We start from the raw sequence: 14,276 nt of genomic DNA on the forward strand, positions 1-14,276 counted from the left end.
AATGTAAAATGGATGACATCAATAGCACAAAAGATGAGATGGAAGAGTTGACAGTGTGCTGTTTTAAGAATTGCACTCTAAATGAAGCAGCCTAATATTTGAAAGTACATTGTTATTAATGGCATACATGGAAAATTCTGGGGCAACCACTAAATTTTTTTAAAGCAGTATATATAATAAGCTAATCATGGAGATAAAATAGAATTATGTAAATTATTAAATCAAAATTAGCTGAGAAAAGGAGACAAGAATGAACAAAGAACAGATGGAATAATATAACAAAATACTATAGGCTGAGTGGCTTATAAACAACAAAAATTTATTTTTCACAGTTCTGGAGACTGGGAGTTCAAGACCAAGGCACTGTCAGATTTGGTTTCTGATGAAGGAGAGAGCCCACTTCATAGACAGCCCTCTTCTCTTGTGTCCTCATATGGCAGAAGGGGTGAATGAGCTCTCTGCAGTCTCTTTTACAAGAGCACTAATCCCATTCATGAGAGCCTACCAAAGGATTCCCTTGTAATGCCATCACACTGAAGTCTAGGATTTCAACATATGAATTTGTGGGGGACACAAACATTCAGTTTTTACCAGATAAAAAAATAAGATCCGACTTTACTTTGTCTAGATGAAACCATTTAAGTATAAAGAAAAATGTAGATTAAAAGCAAAACAATGCAAAAAGATATATTATGCCAACACTAATTAAAAGAAAGCTGGAGTGACTCTATTAATATCAAACATACAGACTTCAAATCAAGGAAGACTACTAGGAAAAAAAGAGGACATTATGTAATGATAAAGAGTGCAATTAAACAGTAAGACATAAGATTCCTAAATGTGTATGCAACAAAACTTCAAGTTCCATGAAGAAAAAACTGAGATAATTAAGGGAGAATTTGATATATCCACAATTAATTTTGGAGATTTAAGTGCTCCTCTCACAAAAATCAATGGAAGAAGTAGACAGAAACCCAGAAGGATACAAAAGTCTTGAAAGACACTATCAACTAACTTCATCTAATTAATATTTATAGAATTCTGCATCCAATAATAACAGAATAAACATTTTTCCAGTACTCATGGGACATTCACTAGTATGGATCATACCCCAATATATAAAGCAAATGTTAACAATTTTAGAAGAATTTAAATCATATAATAAATTCTCCATAACATAATTAAACTAGAAATAAATAATTCAAAGACATTTGCAAAATATTCTAATATCTGGAAATTAGATAACACATTTTTAAACAATCCTTGAGGTAAAGAAGAAATCACAAGGGAAATTACAAAATATTTTGAATTTAATGAAAATCAAAACATATCACATATCAAACTTTGTGGGATGTTGTTTAAGTGGAGCTTACAGAGAAATTTATATGTCAAATGCTAATATTAAAAAAGAAAAAAAAAGGTTTTAAACCTATCATATAGGTTTATACCTTAAGAAATTACAAATAGAAAAGCAAATTAAGCCCAAATTATGTTTAGTCCGAAACATAAAAATAATAAAATGAAGCCAAAAAACTATTTTTGATCAATAAAATAACATTCTAGTGAGGCTGATCAGGAAAAAAAAAAGAGAGAGAAGAAGACACAAATGACCAACAGCTGGAGTGATAAAGTGCTATCACTGTAGAAATAGCAGATATTAAAAGGACAATAACAAGCTATTAGTTCTGTGTCCTTAAATTTGACAACTTGGAAGAAATGAACAAATTCCTTAAGTAATGCTACTATAATGCACATTGAAGAAGAAAGAGATAATCTGAATACTGTGACATCTATTAAATAAATTATGTTTATGGTTAAGAAGCTTCCAAGAAAGAAGACTCCAGACCTAGAGGCCCTCACTTGCAAATTTTATCATGTTTTTAAGGAAGAAATTGTGACAATTCTACAAAAACTTTTCAAGGAAATGAAGTTAAAAAATACATTGCTATCTTGTTTTATGAGGCCAGTATTACCCTGGTATCAAAACCAGGTAGAGACAGTACAGGACAAGTCCAAAATAGTTTTCATGAACATGTATAGAAACAGGTGACAAGACCAAATGAGATTCATCCCAGGAATGCAGTGCTAGTTCAACATCTCAAAATGAATCAAAGGGCCACGTTATATTGATAGAAAATTGACTAGTTGTTGCCAGGGACTGGGGTTCTTCTTGGGTTGGGGGAGGATTGACTACAAAGGAGCCTAGAATTCTGGGTAGGAATGAAACTTGCATATTTTGATGGCTATGGCAGTTATATAACTATATATACATTTGTCAAATCTCATGCATCTATATGCTAAAAAAGGTGACTGCATGTCAACTGTACCTTGGTGAATCTGTCTTCGAAAAAAGTTGTCATCCTACATTCAAGTGAAGTAAGTAAGCAATACATTTATTTCCACAAATATTTATTGAATGTTTGCTATACAAGTGACAGTATTTGAGGACTATTATCTAGATATACCTCTTTTCATTTTCTTTTCAATTAACACGAATTGGTGTGTGGCAGGGTGATATCTTACAGTAAATCTTTTCACTGACATCAAATATTACCTTAAAGTATCAATTAAAGAGTATTATTTAAGAAAGTTTTTTATACTATTTCTTTTATTCTGAATTCCCCTTCTTTTCATGCCAAGTCTGTAAACAAGTAGGTAAAATCATAAACAACACCATTTTGTTTGTTTTAAAAACTCAGAAATTCATTGTGAAGTAAATAATGTTTTTGTTCTTATTCCATTACTTGGGAAGGAAAATTCTTATTTTAATGATTATTTTAAAATTAAAATTGGTAGAGCTTTTTCTATACAATCCTTTGACAATTAGCATGCCATCATATGGAAAGAGAAGTAGGAGTAAAATATCAGAAGTGATGTAGAGACTTAGAAGTACTTTTTTTTTTCATGCAGTGCATTGATAAACCACTCATCTCACCCAGTAATCCATGCTCACTACACTATAAAACTCATTACCATGAATTAGAAAGAAGTGAGAAATGTTGGCTTATCCTTTAAGTGCTAATGCTGTAATACTTGGCATCATTTTAATGAATTGCCTGTGACTTACTCATCATCTAGCTTTAATTGGAAAAAAAAGGTATCTCAGGTATTACTAGACATTGACATAGATAAAGAATTTTTTGGAAATAAGGCAAAACTCCATATAAAATTTCTTTCTAGACACATATTTGGAGTCACAAATTATTTTATGAACTTAGAGTTAAAATGTATTTCTGAGAGAATATATGTGTTCTCACACCTGAAGCTCTCTATGCCATATGTTTTAGTTGATGCAGGCTAAAATTTGTTCAAAGGAAGGTAAATATATGTAATATTGACTAGTGTGAATTAAGCCATCTCTCTGTTTCACAGTGCACAACTGATCATCATATGTGTTTATATTCCTGCTTTACATGAAAAGGAAGAGAAACACCCCAAATTTTCATTTTTATTTCTTATTATACAAATATTTTAGAAATTGTAGTTAAACACCAAATAAAAAGACAACATTTGTTCATTATCCTGTCACCTTAACAAATCATACTTTTTAGTTTTTCATTATCCTTTTGAAGCTTTGACAATATACATATAAAAAATTTAACATAGCATTTACATAGCAACAAAACCATTTATTTATCCATTCATTTGCCAAATATGTATTAAGGCCAACATCATTTTAGGAAGTTTGTGATGTATAAGACCAAAAAAAAAAAAAAAAAACAATAAACAAAAAACAAAAAGCAAAAAAAAAAAAAAACCCTCTGCTTTCATGAAGATTAAATTCTAGGGGATTGAAGACAATAAAAAAGTAAATTTATATTACTTTTAGAAGACGATAAATACTTTGTTTAGAAAACAGAGAGAATATGATGGTGTCTGGAGTACAAGGGAGGAGGAGGGACATTATAGTTACATAACATAAGCATAAACAGAGTAGGTCTCCTTGAGAAGGCAACATTAGAACAAAGACTTAAAGGAAGTGAAGCGTTAGCCATGTGGCTTTCAAGGTTTAGAGAGTTCCAGACATAGAACAGAGCCAGGCTAAGGCCTCTAGCAGGAGCAGGACAGGAGGCCAGTGTGGGTGGAGTGCAGGGAGTATTGCGAAGAGGCAAGAGATGAAGTCAAGAGAGTCAATGCAGGGAGGAGTCAGAGTAGGGCTTCGTGAGCCAATGTAAGGCCTTGAGCGCTTTTATTCTTGTTGCTTATTTTTTCTCACTTACCACCATATCAAAAGTATTTTCCTTATCATATCATCCTCTCCTATGATGACCATATGGCATGATAGAAAGTAATTCCCCAAATGTTGTTAGTCTGACCAGCAGAGCATAAGCAACCCTCTATACAAGATGGATGGATGGATGGATGGATGGATGGATGGATGGATGGATGATATAGATACAGATATAGATATATGGATGTATATAGGTCTATACAAACCAGATATATTCCCTCTTCTTTCTCATGGTTTATTTCAGTTTATCCTTTCCCATCTCCATTACCTCATATAGGTGCCCAGAGGGGAAAAATAACTGTTCTTAAAGTGTTAGGGACTTGATGTTTAATTACTGTTGATATATTAATTTTGGACGTGAAAGAGGCAATGTTTAACACAAAGGGAAAGTACAAAGAAAGCATTTCAGACATTGGAACCTTCAGCTGGCATGTGTAAGGAAGACCCTGTCTGAGGGGATGCTAGAATATGAACACAATAATAGTTGATCTAACGGATGAGTCCTTAGTAGGCCAGTGTGTTTCCCTCCTATGAATGTGCGTGGCTAAAACTGGAATTTACTGCAAAAGTGACTAATTATAACCATATCATTCTGAGGCATTTCTTATAGCTTTAAGAAATTCTGTCTTTTTCAGGCGCCTAGGTGGCTCAGTCAGTTTAGCGTATGACTTTGGCTCGATCATGATCTCAGGGTTCATGAGTTTGAGCCAACCATGTCGGGCTCTGTGCTGACAGTTCAGAGTCTAGAGCCCGCTTCAGATTCTGTGTCTCCTTCTCTCTGTCTCTCCCCCGCTTGTGCTTTTTCTCTCTTCTCTCAAAAATAAATAAACATTTAAAAAAAGTTAAAAAAAAAAAAGAAATTCTGTCTTCTTCCGGGGAGATAGTATTATAATTGATCTGTCTCACACCAGTGTTTCATATCTCTGTGCTAGCTATTCTGAGAGCTTTACTCATTTTTCCAAAACTATTGTCAGTATCCTTTGTATATGCAATAAATAGAAACCAGACCCTACTCATTACTATGAAATGCTTTCATGATCTCACATTATTATTTCTTTTTAGATGCAGCCAACTAAAATGTGTTTTTGAAATGTGGCAATTAAACAACAGATCCCAAATTTCCTTTTTCACTTTCAAGTGACTAGTTAATTAGATGATTTACTATGTAAGTTCCACCCAACCTATGTGACTGTTCATTATATTTATTTCCAGCATAAATATAAACTTAAAAACAAACAAACAAAAAGCTTAGGATAAATAGTAGTTACATAAAATTGAATGCACTCATTTCATTTTATGTGATTTTGCCAGTTTCACATTAGATGTGTTTCTATGCAGAAGCACATTGGTCAATCAAATTAATTTTCTCACATCTTAATCATTTATTCTTTATAGGAGTCATCATTCCTAGGAAGTACAAAGGAAATATTTCAGATTTTGTTATACTTAGAGCCGTGGTATATTTAAACAATCATTTCCCTTGTAGTCTAACTTGAGATGCTATCAGTTTGTAAAAACATAGTTTCAATACCTATAGGTCTATACTTTATTTCATTGATACAAGTATGTGGATTTCAGTACATTTACACCATTTATAGGACACAGAATTATTTTGTTAAATAGAGTAGGTATCCTCCTTTTTCCTCATTTTTGCTTCTAAAACATTTCTGGTGCAGCAGTGCCACCCTCTTTGAAGTACATTCTATCAGCCTTTCTTCTTCCTTTTTGCTGTCACCTCCCAACTCCTGCAACTGCACTCCCCACCTGGATCCCATAGTTACTAGTTACTCTACTACATGACTCACTGTAATCATCTTCATTCTCGCCATTTATTATCCATAGCGATGACCCATCCCACAGCTGGCGTCCAGTTCCTTGGCATGCCCCCCTCAAAGGATATGGTCCTCCTTAACTGCACTACTTTAAAAATTCTCCATTTCAAGCTGTTGAAGCTGTTGCTCTGGCCTTTAGTCTTTTCCATCTGTTGCTGTGTGTTTGCATTCCAACCACTCTTTGACACATCAGGTCCTCCAATCCATTCACTCTCCTATTTTTCACTCTCGGTCGCCTCCATGTCCTTCTGTCCTTCCTTACCCAGCTTGGGTTCTGGGTCTATCAAAATAAGCACACCTTTTCCCTCAATACCTTTGCCCCTCCGCAAATCCAAACATTCTCTTACTCTTTATCCACATCCATGAATCTTCATGACCATTCACATGCTGCCAGGTAATCATACTTCTCTAATGAAAATGAATATTTCAGACCTGTTTGTTGTGCTGGTGGTGGTGGTGGTGGTGGTGGTGGTGGTGGTGGTGCTTTTTGAGTTTCTGACACTTCCTGTTGTTTTCATCTTGGCTAGTTAATTGCTGTCTCATATTGAGAGAAAATTGATGCTATCAGATGAGAACTGCTTCCTGTTCCCATAAGAAAATTCACCCTACATCTATACACAAATCTCCATTGAAAGAGAAGAAATGTCTTTCTCCCTTTCCATTGTTAACCCTCTAGTTGTGTGTCCTTCAGTTTTCTGAGGTAGTACCATGCAGTCCTTAACACTGAAGATAAAATATTTCACCTGTGCGCTTTAGTTTTCTCATTCATTACCTAGGGACGATAGAAGTACCTCATTCAAAGTGAGTGGGGAGTAATTAGTATGTGCCAAGTGACTACGTTAGGACGGGGCATAACAAGTACTTTGCAAATGTTAACCATTTTTATTTTTTCTCAAAATTTTTGTTCCTGCAAATTTTCCCATTATCTCCTGCATCATTTTCTTGCTCTGACCTAGATTGTCCCCATCAGTAAACATAGGTAACTTCAAAACTTCCACTAGATACCAAGAAGTTCTGCTTCCATCTAGGCCCTGTACTCACTATATGTATTCACTGCCTATGCTCCCTGTCTCCACCTCCTCAAGTTTCACTTCTCTCTTCAATTCTCTTTAATCAAACTTTTGAACCCAGCACTGAATTAAGTCTAAGAAAGGTCTCATAACAGCGATTGATGTGGTTGACTTCTTTTATCTTCTAACTCTCCATTTTATAGGCTTTTCTTTCACTGTATTCAATAATACTTTTACTGATTTACCCACTTCTTCTAATTTATTTCTATCATTTATTTCATTTTGGGGAATATTCAGCTCATGTTGCAAACAAAGGCACTGGGTGTCTTCATTTCACACTATTTTTTTTCTATGCATTTTTGTATAGCAAATAGGTGGTGTTTCTCCCCAGTACAAAGGATAGCTTTGTTTACTGCCCAGTATAGTAACAAAATGTGTTTCTCTGGGGCAGAAGTGAAAAAGGCTTACTCTCTATTAGAAAGATTTGAGTTTCTAAGTTCACAGTTCTTCAGTTATGGCACAAATCCACTACATGTACAGCACCCACCTGGACCCCTTGGCATCGTCTACCACGAAACTTGGGAGCAAGGGGAGTTGATGAAAACATGCTCATGCTCACGCTACCTGCTCTGTTAGGAGTAATAAAGCCCTTTGCTTTTGACCCAGGAGCCTCGTGTCTTTTGCAAGGATCCCTGAAACTTTACCAAGCTAACTTGATAGCTTTCAAGAAAGACAAAATCTTGGACTTCTCACAATTTGCCACTTCTTAGTAACCAAGTCCTCTTCTATATGTTAGAACGTTAGCCCTTGTCATGTTTTCTTCTCTATTAACATGTTCTCCCTTGTCAATCTGAGGCAGTATTCTGGCTTTAAATAGTTTCTACCCTGCTAACTCCCAGATGTCTGATTCCAGCCCTACCACCCAGCTCCAGATATTTAGATACAACTTACTCTAAACTTGGACCTAGCCATCTAATAGCTATCTTAAATTTAATATGGTAAAAATAAAGCAATTAATATTCAGCACTTTGTGCTATTCTCCCAAATCTATTCCTCCCCAAATATTTCTCCTCTCAGTAAATTCACTATTATATACTCAGTTGTTTGGTGTAAAACCCTTAGCCCTTTCATATTTAGCTCTAATTTATATAATAAATGCCATCAGTTTTGGGGCACCTGGGTGGCTCAGTCGGTTAAGTGTCTGACTCTTGATTTCGGCTCAGGTCATGATCCAAGGGTCGTGGGATCGAGCTCCACATCAGTCTTAGCACTGAGTATGAAGCCTGCTTATAATTCTCTCTCTTCTGCCCCTCCTCTGCTTGCACACACGTGTTTCTCTCTCTCTCTCTCTCTCTCAAAATAAATGAATAAACACACATATATACATACATATATACCATCAGGTTTCATCACCCCAGCACCATCACTCTGGTTTGAGTCCCTTAAAGCTTACATCTATATTACAGCAGTAGATTCCGAATGACTTTCTTAGCCCTTTACAATTATATATGTGTTTTTTCTTAAGTTGTAAGCCAAATGATGCCACTCTCCACTTAAAAATCTTAATTTTTTTTTATTCTCAATAGAATAAAGTCCAAATTTCTTACTTTGAATTATATACATTATTTCAAAATCCAGAGGCAAACATATTTAATAATCATTTCCTCCTAATCTTTTTTGCTACTTTTGTGCATAAAATATATCATTTATAAGTTCACTTTTACCTCTCACTTTTTAATTTAACAGAATTAATATAAGAATTCCCTTATGTCATTAAAGCTCTTTATGATTCATAGTTTTAATGGCAGTACCATATTCCATCATATGAATGGAACATAATTTATGTAACTAATATCCTAGTGTTGGACATTTGATTTTCCTGGAGTCAGAGAGTAGGATCTCAGTTTGACTTACCAATAGAATCTTATGGCACTTGCAAGAAAATGCATTTTCTAGCAAAATTAGGAAAGGAAGGTATAGGTTTAAGAATGGGCCATACCTAGATTATTAGTTCCCAACTGAGGACTTTCTCAATAAAATAAAGTTTGTTTATACACAGTAAGTATATGTTAAGTAGTTTTCATGACATTTAAAATAACTGATCTGAAAATAACTTTGGAAGAGTTTAAAAAAGAGGTAAAGTGATAAAGGGGAGCTGAGTATATACATTTTTGAGGTGTAACAAATGTAAGACCTAAAGACCTTTAACCAGGACTGGTTTCTAAGACAACAGGGCCTGCTGTTACACTCAAAATGAATCATGTCAAAATTAGAGTGGTTTGGAGGAAAAGGATCTATCAAAGATCTATCCTTCCCAAAGACTTCAAAATAAATGTGTATGGTTCCATAATACTGACAAAGGATAAATTTTTACATTAGTATCATATTTACCCAGAATTTACCAATGATAATTTTAACAAGCAGTGATGCTGTATTTTATCATGAACAAAGATTATTGCCATAAGGCAACATGGATTTCTTTCTTGGTTTCTTATTTTAAAAGAATTTCTGTCCAGGAAATGCATATACGTATAGAGACATAAAATTTTGTGTGCCCATTCAGGAGACTCAGAGATGCTCTAAAATAAGGTTTCATTCTAACTTAAAAATCACAATCAAGATGGGGTGCCTGGGTAACTCAGTCAGTTAAGCATCCAGCTTCAGCTCAGGTCATGATCTCACAGTTCATGAGTTTGAGCCCCGCATTGAGCTCTGTGCTGACAGCATGGAGCCTGGAGCCAACCTCTCTCTCTCTCTCTCTCTCTCCCTCCCTCCCTCCCTTCCTCCCTCTCTCTCTCTCTCTCTGCCTCTCCCCCACTCACACTCTGTCTCTTTCTCTCAAAAATAAATAAACATTAAAACTTTTTAAAAAATCACAATCAAGAAAATGAGAATTAATAGAAAGTATTCAGAAACATTCTCATTGGCAGTAACAAGCGATGTAGCCTTTTGGTAAATGAAAAGTAAAAAAAGAAGGAAAAAATCTATAAAATAATTACAAGATCTCAAAAGGCATGGGAATTTATTATAATGGCAAATGGCTTTATATATCTCAGGTGATAACTCCATGATTGTTTGGTTGGATTTAAACAGTATTATGATAGATGTTCACAGCACATTCCCAGAAGTTATCAAGAATGGCTGAATCATCTTTGGAGTTTCTATCTTTTTTTTTTTTTTTTAATTTTTTTTTCAACGTTTATTTATTTTTGGGACAGAGAGAGACAGAGCATGAATGGGGGAGGGGCAGAGAGAGAGGGAGACACAGAATCGGAAACGGGCTCCAGGCTCTGAGCCATCAGCCCAGAGCCTGACGCAGGGCTCGAACTCCCGGACCGCGAGATCGTGACCTGGCTGAAGTCGGACGCTTAACCGACTGCGCCACCCAGGCGCCCCTGGAGTTTCTATCTTAAAAGGCACTTCAGAAAGGGTTCTACTAAAAATGGCCTAGTATTAGAAATTTTAAGCCACGTGCTTAACAATTCCCCAGAAGAGACCATTTCATTCCCCAATGATGCCAGATATAAATAAGTTGCTACCATGACAATATCAGTCTTCAGCATTTCAACTCTCTCCTCGCATAAAAAGTTTTCCTATGTTACTATATAATTTCAACTGAGAGGTGCGTTCAGGGCATCACTTTCTTCTAGTAAGAAACCTTTGCAGTTTTGACAAATTTGATTTTTGTAATAAGTTGGCATAACTTAAATGAACAAGAGAACTCATAATCTAAAGAAATCCTGTGGTTGGCAGCTTCTTCAAAAAGTTAAACACATGACACAAGAATTTCATCCCTGGAGCATGTGCCCAAGAGAATGGAAAACGTATATCCACATAAGAACATGTATGTGAATGTTCATTGCAGTCAGAACATGTTAGTAATGGCCAACAAGTGGAAACAACCCACATGGTAAACAAAACTTGCTATGTCTGTGCAATGGAATATTATTCAACCATAAAAAGATTGAAATATTGATTCATGCTTCAACATGGATAAATTTGAAAATGTTATACTAAGCAAAAGAAGCCATACACAAAAGGACAAATATTATGTAAAATATCCAGAGTAGGCAAATCAACAGAGACAGAAAGTAAGTTAGTTCAAAGACTGATAGGAAGAGGGAATGGGGAGTGATTGCTAATGAGTATGGAGTTTTTTTCTAGAGTGGTGAAAATGTTTTGGAATTAGAGGTAATAGATGCACAACTTTGCCAACAGATTAAAAATCACTAAACCTTACAGGTTATTCATTTTTTATTTTTTTTTAATGTTTATTTATTTTGAGAGAGTCAGACAGAGCCTGAGCCAGGGTGGGGCAGAGAAAGAGCAGGAGAGAGAGAGAATCCCAAGCAGGCTCCATGCTATCAGTGCAGAGCCCCCTACGGGGCTCCATTCCACAAACTTACCAACCGTGAGATCATGACCTGAGCCAAAACCAGGAGCAGGACACATAACTGACTGAGCCACCCAGCTGTCCCTAAACCTTACATTTTAAAAGGATGAATGTTATACATGTGAATTATATCTCAATTAAAAAGTCACTTTTAATAAGTTTGGATCTTTCATGTGTCAGCTTTTGAAGTGAGACACACCACGATTTATTTTTCCTGGTGTATTACATTTTTGTAGCTGAATCCAGAGGCTTTCGAATAAAGGGGTAGCTCTGATAGAGCAAAATTATATTTGTTTTTTTTTTAATTTTTTAAAATCTTTATTTATTTTTGAGAGAGAGAGAGACAGAGCGTGAGAAGGAGAGGAACAGAGAGAGAAGGAGACACAGAATCCGAAGCAGGCTCCAGGCTCCAAGCTATCAGCACAGAGCCCAACGCGGGGCTCGAACCCACGAACTGCGAGATCATGACCCGAGCTGAAGTTGGATACTCAACCGACTGAGCCACCCAGGCGCCTCTGATAGAGCAAAATTATGAAAAAGGAAAAGGGATAGCGATTTTAAGTCCTGGTCATATCAACAAAATGACAATTAGTAAATTGTTAGGTAAAATATCTGAGAAGAGTAGGGCCCAATTATATGTGTCTCCTTCTCTTGCTCCCTTCTCATCCCCCCTTTCCTTCTTCCTCCTTCCATCTCTAATTACAGACTCCTGAGGGATATTTCTGTGGCAAAGTAAACACCTCTGCCAAGAAGTTGCAAGAGGGAGCTGAGCACTTTCTTTGGTACTCTATTTCTTCCTGATTTATGCAGTTCAAATTAAGTATTTGATCTTTTAGCTACAAAGCCAATGCACCCCAGCCTGGGGATGCTGAAAATTGTTAATTAGGAAAATGACAGAGGGAAGGAGAAGAAATTTCGCAAATACACTTAAGCTTTATATGCAGAAAAGTAATAAACTTCAAAATAAACATCTGTGGTTTATGAAAGCACTCTATACTTTATTATTAAGCAAAAATCATGAGGCAGCAGAGAATACACTAATGATGGCATATATTTGCCAGAACTAGATAAATTGCCTGAGAATAGAAAGGTTACATTTGTTAATAAAAACATCATAAGATTATTTTATTATTTTCCCTCAGGAAAGGATTTTTCAATATTCTACAGAGTGTAAAGGATTCCCTCTCTTCAGTCACCGTTTCAGAGACCTTGTGTGTTTTTATCTAATGGAAAAATAACACTCATTCAACAGTACAAACTATTGTATAAACTCTGAGGCTTTTTCCTCCTGGGCCCTAGCATCTGAACCGTGTATAATTTGTAGCCCTGTCATCAAACGACTGAAAGTTCCTCCCTTAATTCTCAGTTGACATGAGTAGACCTAGAGGATTCTGGGTAATTGTTGCATTGGAATTTTGCTTCTTTCCTGGAGTATTTTGTTATAATGATGATATGCTTGGTTACAATGCCCAACCTGTTCATTTCAAGTTCATCTGGGAGACATTTCCTTTTAGAAGAAAAATAATCGTTGTGAATCATTGCATCCATAAAATTTTGATGATTGCTTATAAGATGGTCAAAATGATTCAGCAAGTTATGTAACAGTGTATAGTGTTCAGTGGTCTGTAAGGAATTACAACAAAGGTTGACATACTTGAGGCATGGAAATCACAATTCAGAACTAGTTTATTTTGTTTTTTTAAATTTTTAAAAATTTTTTAACGTTTATTTATTTTTGAGACAGAGAGAGACAGAGCATGAACAGGGGAGGGTCAGAGAGAGGGAGACACAGAATCTGAAACAGGCTCCAGGCTCTGAGCTGTCAGCAGAGAGCCCGATGCGTGGCTCGAACTCACGGACCACGAGATCATAACCTGAGCCAAAGTTGGCCGCTTAACTGACTGAGCCACCCAGGCGCCCCCTTTTTTTTTTTTAATTTTTAAATTTACATCCAAGTTAACATTCTAGTGCAACAATGATTGCAGGAGTAGATTCCTTAATGCCCCTTACCCATTTAGCCCATCCCCCCTCCCACAATCCCTCCAGCAACCCTCTGTTTGAATTCAGAGCTAGTTTTAAATAGGAAGATAAGAATGTATCCAGAGCATTGCTAAAAAGTTCCATATTCAGAAATTAAGACATGTGGTCAGTTTTCTTTAAGGAAAGAAGAAAGAGTATGTTAATTTAAAAAAAGTGTCACTGCATAGCTGTTTTTGTCAACTCTATTTCTGGCTGTAGAGGAAGGAAGATAAAGAAATGTGTAAATTCATAGATGAAAAGTGTCTCTAAATATAGAATGGAGGATTAATGGGATAAAGAGGGCCGGGAGGAAGTCAGTAAAATATCAATATTTCATAATGTTAATTCACACTAGTCATGGTTGAAGAGAAGGTAAAACTGAGTTCATGAAATGATTAGGCTTGGCTGTAGCAAAGGACAAAGATTTGGTGTCTTGGAAATAGGTACTCTGGTAGTGACAGATATGGGAACATTTAATGTTAGTGACCAGTTTACAGGAACCATATGGAGGCAAAAAAATATCTTTCACTGAAACATGAATAGAGAGATTCCAATAGTACTTTCTCCAATTTCTGAAACTATTTCCACCCTGATTTTTTTTACTCATTTCTTTTCAATCTCCATCTCTTTCTGCGTGAGTCATCTCCATGATCAGCATGACTGCCATAGGCTAGTTCGAACAGCCTAGTCTTACTCTTCGTTATAAGAATGTGGCCACAAATCCTTCTGATATTGACAGAGAAGATCAGATACCACCAGGTCTGATTGCACTGAATTGATGTAATAACCTA

Source organism: Lynx canadensis, chromosome C1 (assembly GCF_007474595.2).
Source record: "Lynx canadensis isolate LIC74 chromosome C1, mLynCan4.pri.v2, whole genome shotgun sequence".
Classification (NCBI taxonomy): Eukaryota; Metazoa; Chordata; class Mammalia; order Carnivora; family Felidae; genus Lynx; species Lynx canadensis.